Source organism: Callionymus lyra, chromosome 10 (assembly GCF_982586985.1).
Source record: "Callionymus lyra chromosome 10, fCalLyr1.hap1.1, whole genome shotgun sequence".
Classification (NCBI taxonomy): Eukaryota; Metazoa; Chordata; class Actinopteri; order Syngnathiformes; family Callionymidae; genus Callionymus; species Callionymus lyra.
The window spans coordinates 25,457,418-25,473,832 of NC_141827.1; the positions used below are offsets into that span (position 1 = coordinate 25,457,418).

The 16,415-nt window shown below is 44.1% G+C and overlaps 1 pseudogene; it reads left to right on the forward strand.

Annotated features, from left to right (window-relative positions):
* Positions 1-1,945: 1,945 nt before the first annotated feature.
* Positions 1,946-3,944, forward strand: LOC148071219 (general transcription factor II-I repeat domain-containing protein 2 pseudogene; annotated as a pseudogene).
* Positions 3,945-16,415: the final 12,471 nt, after the last annotated feature.

The following is a 16,415-nucleotide window of genomic DNA, read 5'->3' on the forward strand; positions in this document are numbered from 1 at the left end:
ACATGATCCTGCGCTGCTCCAGAAAGAGTGGTCCCCTCGTCCTGGCCGCCTTCATCACCCGTTGTTTATCCGCGAAGTGAGTGAACTTGACGATCACAGCCCGGGGTCGCTCCTCCCGACCCGGTGCGCGCTGTCGATGCTTAGAGTCCGGGGAAAGTTCTCGGCCCCAAGCACGTCAGGAAGCCACCTTTCCAGAAACAGACAAAAATCCGCTCCTTTTTTCTCGGGTAATCCCAACAGTCGCAAGTTTGAGCGGCGGCTTCGGTTCTCCAGGGCGTCCATCTTTATCGTTAGCGCCTCGATGGTAACTTTCTGTGCTGCGTTCATGGACATCAGGGAAGCTATGTCGTCCTGGTTATTACCGATTCTTTCCTCAGCTGCGGCGACACGTTCGGTTACGGACTTTAATTCGTTTTGTATCCCTTTTAATACACTGAGCACACTATCAAGTTTAGCTGTAAAGTCACTTTTCAGCTCACGTATCGCCGCCAGAACGGTGTCCGTTGCCAGACGTGTGTGCGCCGCCATGTCGTCTTCTTTAGCTCCGAACTTAGCTTGTTGGCTACAGTCCGTTGCATCCAATTTCGGGTGATTCTTTGTTGGTTTTGGAGCCATAACACATTTCAGCAAAGCAATGAAAACAAAAAACAGTGCTCGTAGACGGAGTAAAGTGCAGTTGAGTGTTGTTATTTTGCAAAATTGGGAGGGTCGAAATAAATCACGACCGCTTAGCTCTGCATCAAAACCGGAAGTCCTTCGCTCGTTTTATATAAGATCATATCGGAATTTTTTTTTTAATCATAACATTTAGCAAGGACAGTAGCCGTCATCATTTATTGCATTTCTTTTCACAGAAGTTTCTCTACTAGACTTAAAGCAGTTGTATCAAAAGTGTTTTTTTTATTAAAGACTGCCCAATATGATGGACATGTAAGGTTAAGGTTTAAAGACATCGAAACTATTGTTCTGGATTCTTCATAGTTAGTATTCAACATTACCTGGTTGGCATCACAGCATTGCATCACTTTCAATTACCCAACAAGCTTGAAGATTTGTTTCAGAAATGTGCGATTCTACAACAAATACAGTTGTCCTTTAATTAAATCTATAAAAATGTTGATTATGACACTCAATACAAAATCAGGTCACTAGTGAAAGTGTTGTGTAGATCACATTAGTTTAAAATGTATCCATTACCAAGTTTTGAATAATCCTAGATGGCTGCTGGAGGTCGCCATCGAAGAATAGTCGTCAAACTCAAGGCCCACGGGCCAAATGTGGCCCGCCATGTGATTTTATGTGGCCCGCCTGCCTTACCTTGACCAACGAGGAAAAAAACAAAAAAAAACTTGTCCGACAAGCCAATCCCACAACAGACAAAATGGTTTTCCTTATTTTATTCGCGCTGCTTGCGTTCCCTTCTCTGACTCTGCCTCGGTCAGGTTTTCACAAGCGCAGGCGCACACGCACGCACAATATCTATGGCGCAGCAGCGCTGTGGCGGTGCGCTGCAGGCGGGTCGGCTTCTCATTGCCCAGCCTGCAAAGCGGGGGCAATGAGAAGTCTGTTGTCTGTCTGTCTCGAATCAACAACATCACCCGAGATTGTCATCCACGCTACGTGTTTTCATGAGCGCCGCTGCTTTGGGTAAACCGGCCGCGAGCCTTTGATGTGAGCAGCACGCGCTCTCATCGCGGCACGCACGCACACACACACACAGAGTCCCTGGCCTGTCAATCACTCCCTGTCACATGACCGATTTCAGCAGGAAAAAGTGTCGCACAAGTTGCTGGCTGCTGGCTTGTAAAGAAAACTACATTTACCCACAATGCATGCCTACCGGTATTATTTTTCCCAGGATTGACGGATCCGCCACTAGGCTGCAGCGTCATCAAATCAATGCGAACAGGTGGAATTAAAAAAAATACAAATACATACTAGCAAAATGTCCAAGAAGAGAAAGGTTGGTAAGGAGGGAAGGCTATTTCAAGAAAGGTGGGAAGGTGAATACATGTTTGTGCTTCAAGGAGAAAGGCCTGTATGTCTTTTGTGTTATGAGGCAGTGTCGGTTGTCAAAGAGTACAATCTACGCCGGCATTTTGACACCAAACACGGAGCTAAGTATGCCACATTTACCCATCAGGAAAAAAAACAAATTGCAGAAGAATTAAAAGGAAAACTGCAAGCACAGCAGAATGTGTTCATGAAAGCCACAGCTAAAAATAATGCAGCAGTGAAAGCTAGCTTTATTGTGGCTGAACACATCGCCCAATGTTCAAAGCCTTTTTCAGAGGGAGAGTTTTTGAAGCGGTGCATGGTGAAAGTGTGTGAACAAGTGTGTCCCGACCAGGTACAGGCTTTTAAAAATGTCAGTTTATCAAGAAACACCATCGCGGACCGAGTTAAGGTAATAGCAGGAAATCTTTCAACACAGCTGGCCGATGAGACACGCAGCTACATAGCTTTTTCATTAGCTGTTGATGAAAGCACAGATATCACGGATACAGCGCAGTTATCAATTTTTATCAGAGGCGTGAAGTCGGACCTCACTGTCACTGAGGAGCTGTTGGATGTGGCTGCTTTGCATGGGACCACAACGGGACAGGACAATTTTGATGCGGTGGAGAAGTCCATGAGTAAAAATGTATTGCCCTGGGAAAACTTGGTGGGATTAACTACAGACGGTGCACCCACAATGTGTGGAGGAAACAGGGGCTTAGTTGGAATAATGAAGGGGAAAATGCAAGAAATGAACTGTCACACACCTCTGATTACGTATCATTGCATTATCCATCAAGAAGCTTTGTGTGGGAAGGTGCTGGGGATGGATGGCATAGTGACCACGGTCATGAAAACAGTGAACTTCATTCGCGCTCGTGGCCTGAATCATCGTCAGTTCCAGCTGTTTTTGCAGGAGATGGACTCGGAGCATGGAGATGTGCCGTACCATACAGAAGTTCGGTGGCTGAGTAGGAGCAAAGTCCTCAAAAGATTTTTTGAGCTCAGGGAAGAAATTGCAGTTTTCATGCAGCGTAAAGGAAAACCCTTGCCTGAACTGTCAGATGATCAGTGGCTGTGTGACTTTGCTATGTTGTGTGACATAACCCAGCATCTCGCCGAACTAAATCAGAAGCTGCAGGGAAGCAAACAAGTCATCACAAAGATGTCCGACACGATCACAGCTTTCCAGCGTAAACTGGACCTATGGATGTGCCAAGTGAAACACGATGATCTTGGTAACTTTCCTGTTAGTCAGAGCATCTCAGCCTCATTTCCCCACACTTTTTCATGTGCTGAGTTGGCTTCCAAACTGAGCCTGATAAGGAATGAGTTTGATCGGCGCTTCTCTGACTTACGAGCACAGCACACTGGCTTTGCCCTCTTTACCAGTCCTTTCACCACTGACATCGGCACTGCACCCCGGCACCTTCAGATGGAGTTAATTGATCTGCAAAGCGACAGTGGCCTGAAAGCAAAGTTCCAGGATGCTGCAATCCAGGACTTTTACCGTCTGCTGCCCCCTGCTTTGATGCCACAGCTTCGACTTCATGCTGCCCGTGTTCTTTCAATGTTTGGGAGCACCTACCTGTGCGAACAGTTGTTTTCAATAATGAATGTAAACAAAAACAAGCACAGATCTCGCATCACTGATGACAACCTCCATGCTGTTCTACGGATTGCCTCAGCACAGGACCTAAAACCAGACATTGACACACTGGTAACGGGAACACGGTGTCAGACATCTGGTCAGAAGACATAGGTAAGCATTTTTAAAAACCCAATTAGAATATAATAAAATGTAATGTAACCAAGAAGAAGAATAGTTAAACTGTGTGCAATTTAATGATTGTGCTTGTTATTTTCAGAACATGACCAATGGATGGTGGAGAGGGGATCCACTTGGTGTGTTCAGGCACAGGCATCTACTCATCCACAAGAATTGACGCAACCAGTATATAAGCTGGGGAACCTAAAAATGTGACCAATAACTGGTTGTGAACTGAGACTTTCTTTCTTGTTTTTGTTCTTGTTATAAAGACTCACCAATCTGATTTTCCTGCAATTGATTTATTTTTTCTCTGCTTGAGATGACAAGTGTGACGACACATGTGCATCAACAGGAAAAGTTGCTTGTCAGACTTATTTCAGTTTCAACTTGTTAGTCTTGAGCTGTAAGTTTTGACTTATTTTTATGTGTAGCAATGTATTTGGTGCGCCACATGCAAGGCTGTGTGCAGCCATTTTTATTTTATTGTAAAATGCTACATCACACATGTTGTTAGCAGCTCACAATTGTTCGTTTTACAGTAGTTATGCCCCCTCTCAAGTAGTACATTCAAAGTCATTTAACATTAAGGAGTAGTTACATTTATTTTTACATTAGCTTACATTTAGTTACATTTATAAGTTACATCTGGCCCTTTGAGGGCAGCCATTATGATGATGTGGCCCCTGGTGAAAACCAGTTTGACACCCCTGTTCTACATCATTCATTCAACACACAAAACCATGTAAGTCCACATGTTTGGAACATGCACAACTACTTAAAAATTGGTCACAAAGAATGACAGGAAGTTACCAAGTATACAAAAAAGTAACTGCTTATTAAACCACACGTTTATAAAAACCATGCGGTTACAACAGCCCAGAACCGCTCAGTGTTAACTCAATCCAGCAACAAACAATTCCCCTTACTGATCTCTGGTACAAGGGGGTCCGCTTGTACTTTTTACTCGCTGGATGGGGGTGACATGAGACAGAGGAGGACCGCGGGATTTGCATGGGAGCAGTGGAAGTGGAGCGGGCCACAGGGGGTTCGGAGGAGCCCCTTTCCATTTCGGATATAGGGGCTACTGCTCGAGTAAGCTGTTGGGAGGATGTATGAGTAACAACTCTTAAGATCTGGCTTTCATTAAACAATGACCACCTGGCTGTTTAACAACACGACACCTGGAGACCGCATTAAATCAAAATAAAATCCTCTCCCAGCATAGACGGTTTGATAACAAATGGTGGCCCTTGTGATGTGATTCATTCTGCAGAAAATGTTTTCAATCACGTCACACCAGACAAGACTGGCTGCTTGCCTTTTTTACACCTTCTATTGACACTTCATGGCAGGCAAGCAATTATCAAAATGTAACGAAAGACATCAACACGCGGGTAGATCCATATACTACAATGAATGTAGAAGCATCCCTGTCAGGAGTCCTAAAGTCCTGGCTTGAAAACAAAAACAGTGCGAGGTTTATCAGACTAAAAAAACAGTTTGTGATGAGAAATGGATTATGACTGAGGGCTTCCCAGAGCAGCCTCATCTTTTGGGACATGTGATGGGGTCAAAAACCACAGAAAACCTATTGTCCCAAAAATTACATTAATTGTATTGCCCCCTCCCATCAATGGATACTGAAGCAGAGGCTAGTCCCGGGAGCCCAGAGGGAATGAGAGGTTAGGCTTTGTTTACTAAAGAAATGCAGGGAAAGATGGGTGGATGAGTTTCTGATGGGGTTGGTGGTGGGGCACTTAAAAAAATATGCGGTAAGGTAGAACTTACGGATCGAGCGTACGGTGACAGGCTGAGTCCGACTGGGGAGGTGCTGCTCAGGTCAGCGCTTACAAATGCGGAGGGTGGCGACGCCGGCTAGGTAAACTCAACAAAGCCTTTCCAGGGGCTGCCCATATTTTCCCATAAACTTGAGAACAACGTGCTGATATTTTTGCTTGATTGTAAAGAACTAGTTTTTTTTTCTCCTAATGCAACCACTCAAACACCTCTGGATGTCTGCAGGGGTGAAGAGAGGAACATAATGGGTAAGGCAAAGAGACCAGCCAGAGTGACTGATGTCACAAAAAAGAAAATGTTGAAACCAACAAGTAACAGGTGAAATAATGGAGACTTAACAGAAAGCAAAAGGTTGGTGTCAAACATTAACAAAAGTGAAAAAAAATAAATAAAAAAAGAGAATTCTTTAAACAATAACCACAAACAGACAGGTGACAAGATCTGGGGTTATTTTAGGCTGAATCATGTGGATGCAGGGTTCAGCAAATGAATTGACCTGCGATTCAACGTCGGTTTAACAACCATATTCTTGCCATCCTGAGCCAGTCAAGAAAGTAAAACACTCAGGAAGGACAAGAATAAATAAATATAAAGTCCAAAAAAGGATAAAACAATACACCAAGAAGAGTCAAAATGGAAATCCATAAACAAAATAATGATTTAAAAGCAGTAGAGATAAGCGCTCTACTTCAACTGTGCATTTCATTCTGTAGACTTTGCCACAAAACGAAAAATTATATCACATTTTAACATTTATATAAAAATAACTTTTCCCATTAACTTTTGAGGAAGCTGGTTAATTCATTTCACAGCAGAAATTTTAAATGACATATTGTCTTTTAAACCTTCTCCTTTTACAATCAAGCAGCTAAAATAAAATTATATTATGGAGTACATTACTCCAGTAATGACAGTAAACATTACTTTAATCTGAAGTCACTATTCGTGTTTGTTGAAAGAGGAAACAACAAGATAAAATGAACCAAAGTTAACAACTTTGGGTGCAAATCAGGTCATTTTAGAATAGTCTAAATCAGGGGTGCTCACACTTTTTCAGTTTGCGAGCTACTTTTCTAATGATCAAGTTCAAAAGATCTACCTTCATCAAATTTGCTCAATGTAAGTAAGAACATACTGACTACATGACTTGCAATGAATGAAGTGAATGGACTGATAATCAGTCATGATGGAAGGATGTGTGGATTTAATCTTCATAGAAATGCTGACTTACATAAATAACTAGAGTCAGTCAGTGAGGAGCATATTTCCTCATAAGAAGATACATTTCCTCTGAGAGTAACTTCCAAAAATGTCCATAAGACCTGGTCTTAAGCTCAGTGTCAGCCTGTTTTAAATCTCATCCTCCACTGCAGACAAGTTCAGACTCATATGTACTAAGAATTGCATTGATTTCCTTCTAAAAATGGTCATTCATTCGAACCCAAATGGTGCACAAAAATATTCATGTGTAAGAATCTGTGCTTGACACGAATTCAAGCCCCTTTCCTTTGTTCATCAAATTCATCAAAGAATTCAGACGGGTTCATCCCTTTCCATGTCTCCATTCCAATATGTCGATCATATTTAAATGAAGCACAAGACTTAAATTTCTCCATTTCTGTGTTCATGGTAAAACAAAAACAAATGAAAGCATGAATTCAAACTAACAGTTTATATTTGTTAATTTTAAACATGTTTGATATGAATCACACAAGTGGATTATTAAAATTTTAAAACATCTTCAGATGAAGTTTAACGAGAATAAAACTGTTAACCAGTAACATCACATCATCATCGCTTTGTCTGATCGTCTCTGACGTCATTAGAATGTGTGGCTCACCTGCACAACGTGTTTGGGTTTGAGCGTTTTTTCATTATATTCGTGAGATAAAGGTAATTTACAAATGGTCATCATGTGATGGTGTATTAATACAAGTGTGTTTTAAGGACACGATCACAAAATGAAAACCAGCATTTGTTGCTTTCATTGGAACCTGCAGCTTAACTTTGATGGAACTGACGTCATGTTTCTGTGACTCTCGTAGAGAAGACCTGAAGCGATCAAACGCGCATTATTTTGTTCGATATATATATATTTTTTTAAAACAAGCTTATAATTCTATATCGTTTTTCTGAATTGCGTAAAATGACTATCGCACGTTTTTGTCATTTTATTCTCGATTCATATGAACTTTGCCGTCTGTTCAGTGGAAGAGGCGGGAACTCTGATTGGCTGCTGTGCATGTCAATCAAACTGTCAACCAATCGGCGCAATAATTATTTGATTGACATGCACAGCAGCCAATCAGAACTCTCTTTACTATTTTCTAATATCATATTTTATTAAATCACGCGATCTACTCGCAACAGCTTCGCGATCGACCGGTAGATCGCGATCGACGCATTGCCCACCCCTGAGCTAGTGGGACCTCTTACCGTGTGGTGGTAAGAGCCTTTGGCATGCACCGAGCCACAGTCCACCGTGCCATACACAAAACAAGCACGAAGGTCCTCACCCTCCTCTCCAAGGTCGTCCGTCACCCATCAGAAGAGGAACTGCCACTGGTGGGAGCTGGTTTTGCCCGTTTGGCTGGGACAGCAGCCTTCCACAATGTTGTTGGCAGCATTGATGGCTGCCACGTCCGGGTGAAGCCACCCACCCAGGACGCAGACTGCTACCTTAATAGAAAATTATTTTATTCTATTCAGTTTCAAGCTGTGTGTGACCACACAGCTAGATTTATAGACATTTTTGTGGGGTTCCCAGGCTCTGCCCATGATGCGAGGGTGCTGAAGCACAGCCCTCTTTATGATGAACGGAGGTACCCCCCACCAGGGTACTGCATCATTGGAGACGGTGGCTACCCCTGCCTGCGCCAGCCCATCGCCCTGTTGACGCCGTACCGCCAGCCTCTCCACAACCATCTTCAGGCCCTCTACAACGCCCGCCTGGCAAAAGCCAAATGTGTTGTGGAGAGAGCCTTTGACATACTTAAAACAAGGTGGAGGTCCATCTTCATGAAGGCCTTGGAGGTGGATGTCTGTTATGTCCCGGAGGTGGTCGCCTGCTGCATCATATTGCACAACATCTGCCTCAGCAACGGCGATGAGCTTGAGCCAGAGGATGCTGATGTGGAGGGAGCAGCAGGAGACCACTACCACCCAGAACCAGTAGCCCCAGGTGCCAACTGTGGAGCAGACGACAGGCACAGGATGGCAATGTTGTGTGTTGCGCCTGAGCACGACTACATCTAATAATAAATAATGTACATAGCAGTCACGACTCCTTATTAAAATGTGTCGCATATGTCCTTACACTAGCTTAACCCCTTAACGCAGAGTGTCGCGAATTCGCGACATACCGCTTCCATTAAGAATGCGCCAGAGATCGTGCGCGAGTTTCCCTAATGTTGGTTCATGCCTCTTCGATAGGAACCTAGGAACGTTTTGCAATCACTAGTTTCTTGTAGGACCAATAACATTTAAAACCACGTCCGGTTTACGATCGTGTTTTCTTCCTGGTGTTGCGCAACCCATTCAAAGTTGGAAGCGCGAAAGGATCGTCTTGTTTGAGGTAAGTTACCGTAAAAAAAAAATACACGTCTGCTTATTGTTTGTCTGTGGAACTAGGAAAAGTAAAATAAAGTAGTTTTGAACTTGATTTTTGAAGATATTTCAAGTTTTCGGTTTGTCGCGAATTCGCGACATTCGTCCATAAGGGCTAAATTAATCAGTATGGCCAGATGCGCAATGGCACAGTACACACTAATATATTCAGATGGATTTTAGCCGTCACACGCTTTCTATAGCAAAAACAATTCTTGTAACAATCTGTAATCATGTAGCAAGTTTTATGAATTAAATTATTGACGTTTATTTTTCCTCAGGAATGTTTTATGGTAAGCGAACCAGAGTTCCACCAGCTGAGAGTGAGGACATCTGTCTCAGTGAGAGTGGAGAAGTTGATGAGGAACACATACCTGCACAAGGTGGTAAAAATAGCAGTAATAATGCTATAATATTGTATTGTACAGACTTTCAGCTTTTGTGTTGTAAGCCACAGATTTGAGGACGTCGCTTTGAGAGCAGGTTGTGTAAAGTTCTACCTAACCTAAATAGAATAGTCTGTACTTTTCAATGGTGTTTTTTTTTTTTAAAACACCAGGTGACAGCAGTGAGGAAAGCTTCACTGCTGAAGAGGATGATGAGCTTCCTAGTGTAGCTACTCCTGAACAAAAAGACAGAGTAGAGTGAGATGAAATAAAACCTTACATCCATTTCAATGACAACATGGCACCAAACAATGACAGACTTTTCAAAATAAGGCCACTGATTGATGCACTTCTTCCCAAATTTCAGGCTGTTCTACAAGAGCAAATGCTCTGTGTTGACGAGCAAATGGTTCCTTTCAAAGGAAAATCAAGTTTAAAACAATATGTCCCCAAGAAGCCACATACATGAGGATATAAAATAGTTGTGCTTTGTGACACAAAAGGGCTGGTGCATTCCTTTGATGTCTTTGAAAGGAAAACTGACCGTGTTCAAGTGTTCTAAGTGCAATGTTCACTTGTGCCTGAACAAAAATAACAATTGCTTCAGGGAGTTTCATGAGTAAGGCACCCCACAATTGAAACAGCTCAGTTATCGTTGTTATAGAAGTTGTTGTTATAGTATTAGTTGTTGAATATTCAGGTACTGCATATCTTGGTGTTAGCTTTTACTCAGTGCACCTGCACACCTGGGGGTTCCTTGCACCAGAGAACACACAGTGGGACCAGAAACGACCAGCTTATTAGTGACACGTCTGCAGCACGTCAGGTGACGCTTCTGAGGAAGACTTGAGTCACTTTTTTTTTATTGTTGTTTTCTTACCACTGTAATGTATATGTTGGCATTAAAAAATAAAATTTCATGCTTAAGATGGGAAATGTGTTTTTATTATATTTTGGTCCTCTAATGCCTGTTATGCCATAAAATTATTGTAAAATTGGATATGTCGCAAATTAGCGACATATCCAATTTTACAATAATTTTATGTTCTACGGTAAAAAAATGTTATCTTCAATTAATTTAGTCTCTGCTTGAAAGCAAAAACACACATAATTATTATTTTTTTAACAATTGCAAATAAATTCAGGCATCAAGGGGTTAAATTAACATTTATTTTTTTCTACAAAAAAAAAAAAATCTAATTTTTTTTTTTAAAGATGACAGAATGTCAAGGAGACGCTCCTCCCTGACAGCAGTCTCCTTGTCTCCTCATCCCTCACTCATTTCCATCATGATCTCTTCTCTCTCCTTCATATCCCTCATCATTCGCTCCTCTCCCTGTACCTCCTCTCCTCTTTCTCCAAGTCATCTTTTCTCCTCCTCTCTTCTCTCTCCATAAGCTCTCTTGCGTTGATTTGCTGGAGCTCCAAAAAGTGTCCATCTTTTTTTGGAGCTCATTCAGCGCATCCACAACATCCTGTCACGGGTGGAACTCGGCAGGAGACCCAGAAGCGGAAGTGGACAAATATCCTCGGAGCAAATGTTCAGGCAAAGTCTTTTAATATTCCAAGCGGTCGGAAAGGACCGAAACAAAAAACAAATCAGGAACTCGGGACGAAGGCAGGACGCGGCTGGAGATCGGGATCTCAGATCCGGAACTAAAACAAAAGAGAAAAAAAAGACTCACATGAGCAAAACAAGGTGCTGACAACGTCAGGGGTCTTCAGGAAAAAGTTAATACGGAACACGAGCAAAGAGAATCTACGAATGCCATGACCTAGTCTGGAAACTCAATTCTCTGGCGAGTTCTTCAGGTCCGCGACGCTCCTTTTCTGTGGGAAGAACCCGCCATTCAATCACCCCCAGCCGCGCACCTGCCCGCGTCTGTCAAGACAAAAGCAAAGACACGAACCACAACAGGAAACCGACTTCAAAATAAAACAGGAAAGCACCAAAACATGACAGTACCCCCCCCTCTAGGTAGTGCCTCCAGGCGTTCTACCCGGTCTTTCCGGGTGCTCCCGGTAAAAGTCTCGGAGGAGGGAGAGGTCCAGGATGAGTGAGCGGGAGATCCAGGAGCGCTCCTCTGGACCGTAGCCCTCCCAGTCCACTAGGTACTGGAAGCCCCGACCTCCGCGGCGAACCTCCAGGATCTTGTGGACCTTGTACGCAGGGTGATTGTCAATGATGAGCGGAGGAGGTGGAGGCTCGGCTGGCGCACTGAGAGGACTGGTTGAGACGGGCTTCAGGAGAGAGACGTGGAAGGTGGGATGGACCTTGAGCGACGGAGGGAGCTTGAGGCGCATGGCAGTGGGATTAATGATCCTTTCGATCTCGAACTGCCCCACGAACCTAGGAGCCAGCTTGCGTGATTCCACTGGAAGGGGAAGGTCCCGGGTGGATAGCCAGACCTTCTGGCCAGGTGAGTACCTCGGGGCTGGCACACGGTGCTTGTCAGCGAGGCGTTGATTTCTTGTGGCGGTGCGGGATAAGGCCGCCCTGGTCTGGTGCCAGACAGATCGACAACGTCGTAGGTGGGCCCGAACTGAGGGAACCGCTGCCTCCCTCTCCTGAGAGGGGAAGAGAGGTAGTTGGTAACCGTACGCTGCCATCATTGGTGACCTCCCAGTGGCAGATGAAGTTAGGGAGTTGTGAGAATACTCCACCCAGGGGATGTGCTGACACCAGGAGGCCGGGTGACGAGCCGACACGCAGCGTAGATGTGATTCCAGGTCCTGGTTGGCCCGTTCCGTCTGGCCGTTTCTCTGCGGATGGTACCCCGACGAAAGGCTAGCCTTAGGCCCCAGGGATCTACAGAAAGCTCTCCATACCTGCGAGGAGAACTGGGGTCCCCGATCCGAGACAATGTCTACCGTCTAAAAACATGTAGGACCAGCAGGTCCGCTGTCTCCAAGGCTGACGGTAACTTTATCAGGGGGATAAAATGAACCATCTTGGAAAAGCGGTCCACTACTGTCAGGATTACTGTCCTACCCATGGAAGGAGGGAGACCGGTGACGAAATCCACAGAGATGTGCGACCAGGGGCGACTCGGCACAGGTAAGGGTCGCAGGAGTCCAGCGGGGGGGCGACGGGAGGACTTTCCGCGAGCACACGTGGTACATGCAGCCACAAACTCCAGGACGTCGCGTGCCATCTCCGGCCACCAGAATCTCTGCCTGAGAAACGAGAGTGTCCTTGAAACGCCCGGGTGACACGCTACCTTGTGGGTGTGCCCCCACTGAAGAACCTGGGCACGAGCTGGCTGCGGAACAAACAGTCTATCAGGCGGTCCAGAGCTAGGTCCTGGGTCACTCTCCTGAACAACCCTCTCTATATCCCAGCTGGCCGCCCTGATAAAACACCGCTTCGGAAGGATGGTCTCCTCTGCCAGACCCTCCTGGGAAGGAGCAAACTGACGGGATAAGGCATCAGGCTTAACGTTCTTACCTCCCGGGCGGTACGTCAGGGAAAAGTCGAAACGACCCAAAAACAGGGCCCAACGGGCCTGGCGGGAGTTCAGGCGCCTGGCCTCCTGTAGGTAAGTAGTAAGTTCCGGTAGTAAGTTCCGATGATCCGTTAAAACCAGAAAAGGTACCTCTGAGCCTTCCAGCCAATGCCTTCACTCCTGAAGTGCCGCCACCACCGCCAGGAGCTCCCGGTTGCCAATGTCATAGTTCTGCTCCGCTGGGGACAGCTTCCGGGAATAGAAAGCACAGGGATGCACCTTGTTGTCCCTGGCGCACCTCTGGGACAGCACTGCCCCTATGCCGGTGTCCGAAGCGTCCACCTCCACGATGAACTGACGGGCTGGGTCGGGGTGTCGTAGGATAGGCGCGGAGGAGAACAGCGAGCGCAGCCGGTTGAAGGAGTCGTCCACCTTGGAGGACCAGGTGAAAGCACTCTTGGTGGAGGTAAGCTGGGTTAATGGAGCGGCAACCTGGCTATAACCCCGGATGAACCTGCGATAAAAATTAGCGAAACCCAAGAGTCGCTGCAATTCCTTGCGGCTAACAGGCACCGGCCATTGAGCAACTGCCTCCACCTTCATGGGATCTGGCCGCAGCTGACCCTGCCCTAGAATAAAACCCAAAAAACTCACTGTGGGGACTCCGAACTCGCACTTCTCTGCCTTGACAAACAGTCTGTTCTCTAATAATCGTTGGAGAACGCGGCGGACGTGGCTGACGTGTTCCTCAGGAGAACTGGAAAAGATCAGAATGTCGTCAAGATAAACGTACACAAAATCAATCAAGAAGTCCCCTAAGACCTCATTGATAAGTCTCTGGAACACCGCTGGCGCATTGGTCAGGCCAAACGGCATGACCAGGTACTCGAAGTGTCCTAAGGGGGTCTTAAAAGCCGTCTTCCACTCATCGCCCTCTCTAACACGGACCAAGTGATAAGCACTTCTAAGGTCCAGTTTAGTGAATATCATGGCCTTGTTCAGAGGATCAAACGACGGGTCTATGAGTGGGAGGGGATACCGATTCTTAACGGTTATGCTGTTCAACCCCCGGTAGTCTATACAAGGTCTCAGGGACTTGTCCTTCTTACTAACAAAAAAGAACCCTGCACCAAGAGGCGAAGAAGAGGGGCGAATTAAACCGGCGGTCAGTGACTCCCCGATATAAGTGTCGAGGGCCTGGCGCTCCGGGCGAGAAACCTTGTACAGTCGACTACAGGGAAGTGGAGAACCAGGAAGTAGGTCGATGGCGCAGTCATAGGGACGGTGCGGTGGTAGGGATAGCGCCCTCTCTTTTGCCAAACTGTGATACTCCGGAGGAACGGAGGAAAGGTCAGGAGGGGGAGAGATGGGAAGTGGAGGACGAGAGGAAGTAGGTGCAGAACGGAGACACTGTGAATGACAATGTGGGCTCCAACCAAGTACCGTGGAGTTCACCCAATCGAAGTGAGGGTTATGGATACGAAGCCAGGGGAGACCGAGAACAATAGGAGAAGAGGGAGAAGAAATCAGAAGAAAACAAATTAACTCAGAGTGGTTACCCGAAATCGTGAGGGAAAGGGGAGTAGTCTGGTGAGTAACGTCGAGTAGTGGTCGGCCATCTATGGCGCAGACCGGGCGGGGAACGTCTAGTTTAACCAGGGGAAGGTTGAGGGAAAGGGCATTACTTTATTAGTATTAGGAAAATACATTTTTTGAAGAGAAACATATATATATATATATATATATGCAAGAGTGTTTAAACAAGATTATAATGTTAACTGCTACAAGCTAGCCACTAGCTGCTAGATTTCCTGGGTGCATCAGCGATCTCACACCTTTACTTAAATTTACATCAACAGGACAAAAAAGTCTGCATGACAACACTAACACTAGAGCTAATATTTTAATTAGAATAACTATTAAATTTAAACACGTCATGTGTTAAGCAACACATGATGTTTGCCAATTTATATCACTCTCAAAATGTTACCCGATAAAGAAAAAATAGTAAGAATGTGAAACAATCATTAAATCAAAATTGGAGTTGGAAATTCTGGCATTGTGAAAACTTTAGTGGTTAGATGAAAATATTGTATTTATATTTCAGCATTATATTGTATTAGATAATTTCTGTTGTTAATGTTTTTGTCACCTGGACTCTCTCGAATTAGTTTTTATCTTAAAAAACGTGCCATTTAAACAGTTAATAACATTGTCAATACATTTTAAAGAATTCAAGTCTAAATGGCAACCAAGTCTTGGAAGGTAACAACAATTAGAGATCCATTTGCAATTTCATGCTTCCACTGGGAAAAAAAAAAGTTCTTTTTTTGATGATAACTTTTACTTTATTGAAATAACATTTTTTTTTTTTTTAAATCAATATCCAAGCCCCAAATGTAGTGATAATTTGATGTGATAAGAGTTGTAAGAATCCAGTCACTAAAATGAACAGTTTCAAGTCAGTTTCTTGACAGTTCTTTAAAAATCCTGTGAAACAATATTTGTGCCTCAAACTGTCAATATATGGAAAATAATAACCCCAGTGACAAGAGACCGGAGACTGTCAAATATTTAGGTTATAATAGCACCCAAGGCTAGTTAAAAAAAAACACTTTTAAAATGAGCTAAGCCATTTATTAAAATATGAACTCAATTACCATCTCAGTCATCTCTGGGTGAGCCAGGGTCTGGTTCATAAAAGCTCATCCTTTTCGGTTGGTTTGGCACATCTTTTTTTATTTCCTTTCATTTTTTATCTTCCTTCCATTGAATACATAAAAGTACAACACATTTTAAAAAAGGGGGTTAAATGTCTCATACTTTGGACAACATTGCTTTTACATAAATGTTGTACATTGAACATGAATGAATGAATCGTTTATTTCGGGGATGACAGTTTGGTTCACATTTTATAATTTCATCATAGTTCAGATATTACATGCATGTCCCGAAAGGGAAAACAGCAAGAGAAGCTTGAATCGTATCTAATCCCGCCCCCATTAACTTCAAAATATTGATAGAAGTATAATCACATCGTATTTGGTAAAGAAAAACACAGTTATAATCATATCTTAAATTGTAAAGAAAACACAGGTATAATCATATCGTAATGTGTAAAGAAAAGCACAGGTACATTTATGTCTCAAGTAAGAAATCACAGTTAAAATCTTGTCTTGATAACAACATTGATATGCTTTAGGATTTCACATGGCTAGGAAGATCCTGATTGCGTCTTCAGAATAAAATCACTAATTGAGCTTTCAATTGAGTTCCTGCATTTGTAGGTTTCCGCTTTCTTTTATTTTTGAAGTCGTTTTCTCTAGCTTGACTTTGAGAAACTTTTTCTTGAACCCTCCAATTCTGACATGACGTCATCGCATTAACGAGGCACAGCTGTGAGCCGTGGTG